This window comes from Myxocyprinus asiaticus, chromosome 43 (genome assembly GCF_019703515.2).
Source record: "Myxocyprinus asiaticus isolate MX2 ecotype Aquarium Trade chromosome 43, UBuf_Myxa_2, whole genome shotgun sequence".
In the NCBI taxonomy this organism is placed as follows: domain Eukaryota; kingdom Metazoa; phylum Chordata; class Actinopteri; order Cypriniformes; family Catostomidae; genus Myxocyprinus; species Myxocyprinus asiaticus.
The window spans coordinates 27628493-27633531 of NC_059386.1; the positions used below are offsets into that span (position 1 = coordinate 27628493).

The following is a 5039-nucleotide window of genomic DNA, read 5'->3' on the forward strand; positions in this document are numbered from 1 at the left end:
AATTCATCCCAAAGGTGCTCTATCGGGTTGAGGTCAGGACTCTGTGCAGGCCAGTCAAGTTCTTCCACACCAAACTCGCTCATCCATGTCTTTATGGACCTTGCTTTGTGCACTGGTGCGCAGTCATGTTGGAACAGGAAGGGGCCATTCCCAAACTGTTCCCACGAAGTTGGGAGCATGGAATTGTCCAAAATCTCTTGGTATGCTGAAGCATTCAGAGTTCCTTTCACTGGAACTAAGGGGCCAAGCCCAGCTCCTGAAAAACAACCCCACACCATAATCCCCCCTCCACCAAACTTCACAGTTTGCACAATGCAGTCAGACAAGTACCGTTCTCCTGGCAACCCCAAACCCAGACTCGTCCATCAGATTGCCAGATGGTGAAGCGTGATTCGTCACTCCAGATAACGTGTCTCCACTGCTCTAGAGTCCAGTGGTGGCGTGCTTTACACCACTGCATCCGACGCTTTGCATTGCACTTGGTGATGTATGGCTTGGATGCAGCTGCTCGGCCATGGAAACCCATTCCACGAAGCTCTCTATGCACTGTTCTTGAGCTAATCTGAAGGTCACATGAACTTTGGAGGTCTGTAGCGACTGACTCTGCAGAAAGTTGGTGACCTCTGCGCACTATGCGCCTCAGCATCCGCTGACCCCGCTCTGTCATTTTACGTGGCCTACCACTTCGTGGCTGAGTTGCTGTCATTCCCAATCGCTTCCACTTTGTTATAATACCACTGACAGTTGACTGTGGAATATTTAGTAGCGAGGAAATTTCACGACTGGACTTGTTGCACAGGTGGCATCCTATCACAGTACCACGCTGGAATTCACTGAGCTCCTGAGAGCGGCCCATTCTTTCACAAATGTTTGTAGAAGCAGTCTGCATGCCTAGGTGCTTCATTTTATACACCTGTGGCCATGGAAGTGATTGGAACACCTGAATTCAATTATTTGGATGGGTGAGCGAATACTTTTGGCAATATAGTGTATGTGTGTTATCATGATTTTTGTCACAGTCTGTCTCCCTCATGTTCTTCAAGGACTCTTATTTTGAAGTTTTCCCCTGGACTACATCTCCCATAGTTCACTTCCCTCATCACTTCCATCTGCTCCTCATCATCCTCACCTGTATGCCATTCCCTCATTTAGTTCCTTGTGTATAAATACCCTCTAGTTTTGTTCATCCATTGTCAGTCCTTGAAGTGCTATGTTGTGTTGTTAGTTTGTGAGGTATAGCTTTATAGTTTGTTCCACTCCAGTGTTTGTTCCACTCCAGTGTTTGTTCCACTCCAGTGTTTGTTCCACTCCGGCGTTTGTTATTAAAGGATTTAAAGTATTTACTCCTGAGTCTCATCTCTTCCACTCCACGACACCAACATTACAGAAGGACTGACCTAACAAAATGGATATACCGGCAGTAGCACTCCTCCTCGAACAAGGAGACCGTCCAGTTGAGGATCACGTGCGTGAGTTTCTTCATCTTGTGAATTTGGTGCACTGAGTTTCTTCAGGGCTGACCTGAATTGTGCATTGAAGGAGCTTATGCCTCCATTGGGTCCTCGCTGGACGATCGCCGACTACGTGGAGGTGGCTCTGCGGCTCTCCTTTCACTGTGGGCAAGGAGGATGAGGACTTTGAATCTCCTCCCACAGTGGACGCCCTCCAGCCTCTCCTAGCTCTGCCCTCAGAGTCTTCCACGGCTCTGCCTGCTTCCCCAGAGTCTCCAACTCCAGCGGTTCCACCTCCTGACCCAGTCCCTGCCCTGTGGCCGCCTCCCAAGCCTCCTGACCCAGTCCCTGCCCTGTGGCTGCCTCCTGATCATCCTCCTGGGATCCTTCACCTTCTGCATCACCCTACCCTCCTCATCCGTCTTTGGGCACCAGGAGTTGCCCTTTAAAGTGGGTGGGGCGGGGTGGCGTGTAGTAATGTCACAGTCTGTCTCCCTCATGTTCTTCAAGGACTCCTATTTTGAAGTTTTCCCCTGTACTACATCTCCCATAGTTCACTTCCATCTGCTCCTCCTCACCTGTATTCCATTCCCTCATTTAGTTCCTTGTGTATAAATACCCTCTAGTTTTGTTCATCCATTTTCAGTCCTTGAAGTGTTACGTTGTGTTGTTAGTTTGTGATGTATAGATTTAGTTTGTTCCACTCCAGCGTTTGTTGTTAAAGGATTTAAAGTATTTACTTCTGCATCTCCTCTTCCACTCCACGACACCAACTTTACAATTTTAGTGTGATAACACTAAACATTAAAGAGTAAAGTTATACCCAATTTTGAAACTTTATTGCCATGACATAATGCTGTAAATCCTAAAAATGACAATTTAAACAACTTTACCACTCTGATACAAGAGTTTTAACAGAAAAATGAATGTGTTTATAAAATTAAAAGCTTCACATTTGTCCCTTTAAACCTTTCAAAAATTGGCACTATTCACTTCCATTGTATGTGCCTCAATTTTTGCTTTTTAAGTTGAAATTAATTCCTGTGGTAATCAACAAACGCCATCCATTGAGCTTAACTTGTATTGAACCCAGAATATTCCTTTGAGTTCCAGATTCAGAATATAATGGGTTCAGGGGTGGACTTACCATCAGGAGAACTGGGACTTTTCCAGAATGGGCCGCGATAAGCTGAAATGGGCCGCCGCGTTACGCAGAATGGGCCACAAAACGGCGCCGCTATATGCAGAAAAGGACAGTGTATACTCACCCCATTCTGACCTTGAAATGCTGGAGATTTTTGTTCTGTGTTATCTGTGCTGTGTGGCATTGGATACTGTACTATGTATGCAAAAGTGACTAGTGAGTGAAGTTTATTAATTTCACCAGTTTTTTCATAATGCATATTTCATGTCATGAAATATACATTATTGTCAAGTTCACCTTTCGTTTGTCCAGAGGTCAAGGAGTGATGTAACAGCCCTAGTGTTTGTGTGTTTGATGTATCAAAGAATGTGTTTTAAACATAACGGGCAGATAAAAAAGCACCAAGAAGAGCATGTTTTTGCTTTGACATTTGATGCTTGGTTGTTATTCTGAACAATATCAAATTAGGCTAATGATGAGAGTAGAAAATAATGATGATGACAGTAGATCTGAAAAAAAGAGGGTCTCCTACTACTGAAAATCTAAATTATCTCAATTTTGACCAAATGTGTAGTTTCTGTGTTTTGCCTTTGCATGGCAGTATTGTTAAACAAAGATTTTATGTGCTAACATGAATACTGTTGAAATCTTCATCATGTAACATCTCTAAAGAAGATTTATATCTGTAGTATTTTTTTCTTTGGCCTACTTATAACACAAATGTAGCATTTCTGGCCCTCATGAATATTTATACGAAATGAGAAAGCTGTGAAATTATGTTAAAGCTTTAACACATAAAATAAACCAATCCTGTTTAATTGGGTGTTTGTTAAATGCTTTCAGCTGAATATACAATTAATTATATATTTATAGTCAACATACAAGTATACAGAATTTCTTTCATGCAGGTAACAGCAATATTGAGAAGGACAAAATGCACCTCCTACTGTTTCTATTTCAAACCAATAAAAAGGTGAGATTTAACATACTATATTTATGTATTTTTAATGTCTCCTAATGTAATTCATCTCTCTTTCTGTAGTACTGTTTACTTTGATTCGTTTGTACAGTTCTTTTATGGACTGCATGACCTCTTCTGTCTTTAGAGTGTATATGATTGGATTCAGCATAGGTGGTATTGTTTGTGTCAGGAAATTGTTAATTATCCGGGAATTTGGATGGATTGATGTTGTTAAAGCTGCAATATTAATGGTTAAAAGTGGGACATAAAAAGTTGCCACTAACATGAGATGGGAAATACAGGTTTTCATGGCTTTCATCCGGTCACCACCATGGGCAATCTTAAGTAAAACCATCACAATGTAGAAATACGATATGATTATCAGTAACAGTGGCATGAAAACTAGGAGACCAAGGCAAATGTGTGCCATGATAATATTTATGGAATTATCATTACAAGCTAAGTTAAACATAGAGCTGTGATCACAAAAATAACTATTGACCACATTAGATCTACAAATAGAAAGTGTAGTGACTAAACCCACAAGTACAGCAACGACAATCACAGAAAAAATCCACATAACCCCTATGATCAAAAGCATGGCTGTATTGGTTACAATGGCATGATACCTTAGAGGGAAACAAATAGCAATCAGTCTGTCATAAGCCAAGGCAAGGAGTGTAAAAGACTGTAGAGTTATGAAATGATATACAAAAAACATATTTGCCAAGCAGGCTTCATATGAAATTTATTGGTGCCCAAATAAAAACATGTCTATGAGTTTTGGAATTAAAGTTGAACTTCCACACAGATCAGAAAGGGCCAAGTGGAAGACACAAATGTATTTGGCAGTATGAAGTCTTTGGGCTAAATAGATTGTAAACATGATAAAAGAATTCCCCAAAACAGTCACACTATACACCATACACAAGAACACATAGTAATATTTTGCATGTGGGATATTAGAAAAGCCACTGATGAAGAATGTTACAGGGCGCACAAAGGTTGAATTTTCAGAGGAGTTTGACTCTGTGGGGGTCATGTTGCCCGTTGTCTGTTGTTTTTGTAACCTGTGATAAAAGAACTGGTTTTAGAAATGCACTCAATAACAGAGAATATAGAAATTATAGTTTCATTTCCAGCTGATAATAAATGGAATTATAACATTAGAGAGAAATGGAAAAAAAGTGCCAGGATTGTAGTGTAACTTGTGATAAGAAATGCACTTAGTAACAGAGAATATAAAATGATTTTTTTCATTTCCAGTCTCATTTATGAGCAAAAGTTGCTTAAAGTTTTTTTAATATAATCATATTTAACTAATCTTAAAAGGAACGATTTCAGTAAAATCATTAGATAGAAACAGATGAAGCACATGTTTTATACTCTACCTCCTTCAAAGCTGGTACCATCTAAATATTTCACCAGCTATCAGACAAATTTATATCAGATAATTCCTGGAGCTTGGAATTATAAAATCATG

The 5039-nt window shown here is 40.3% G+C and overlaps 1 pseudogene; it reads right to left on the bottom strand.

Moving 5' to 3' along the window:
* Positions 1-3599: 3599 nt before the first annotated feature.
* On the bottom strand, positions 3600-4598 carry LOC127433245 (olfactory receptor 1-like; annotated as a pseudogene).
* Between the last annotated feature and the right edge of the window lie 441 nt (positions 4599-5039).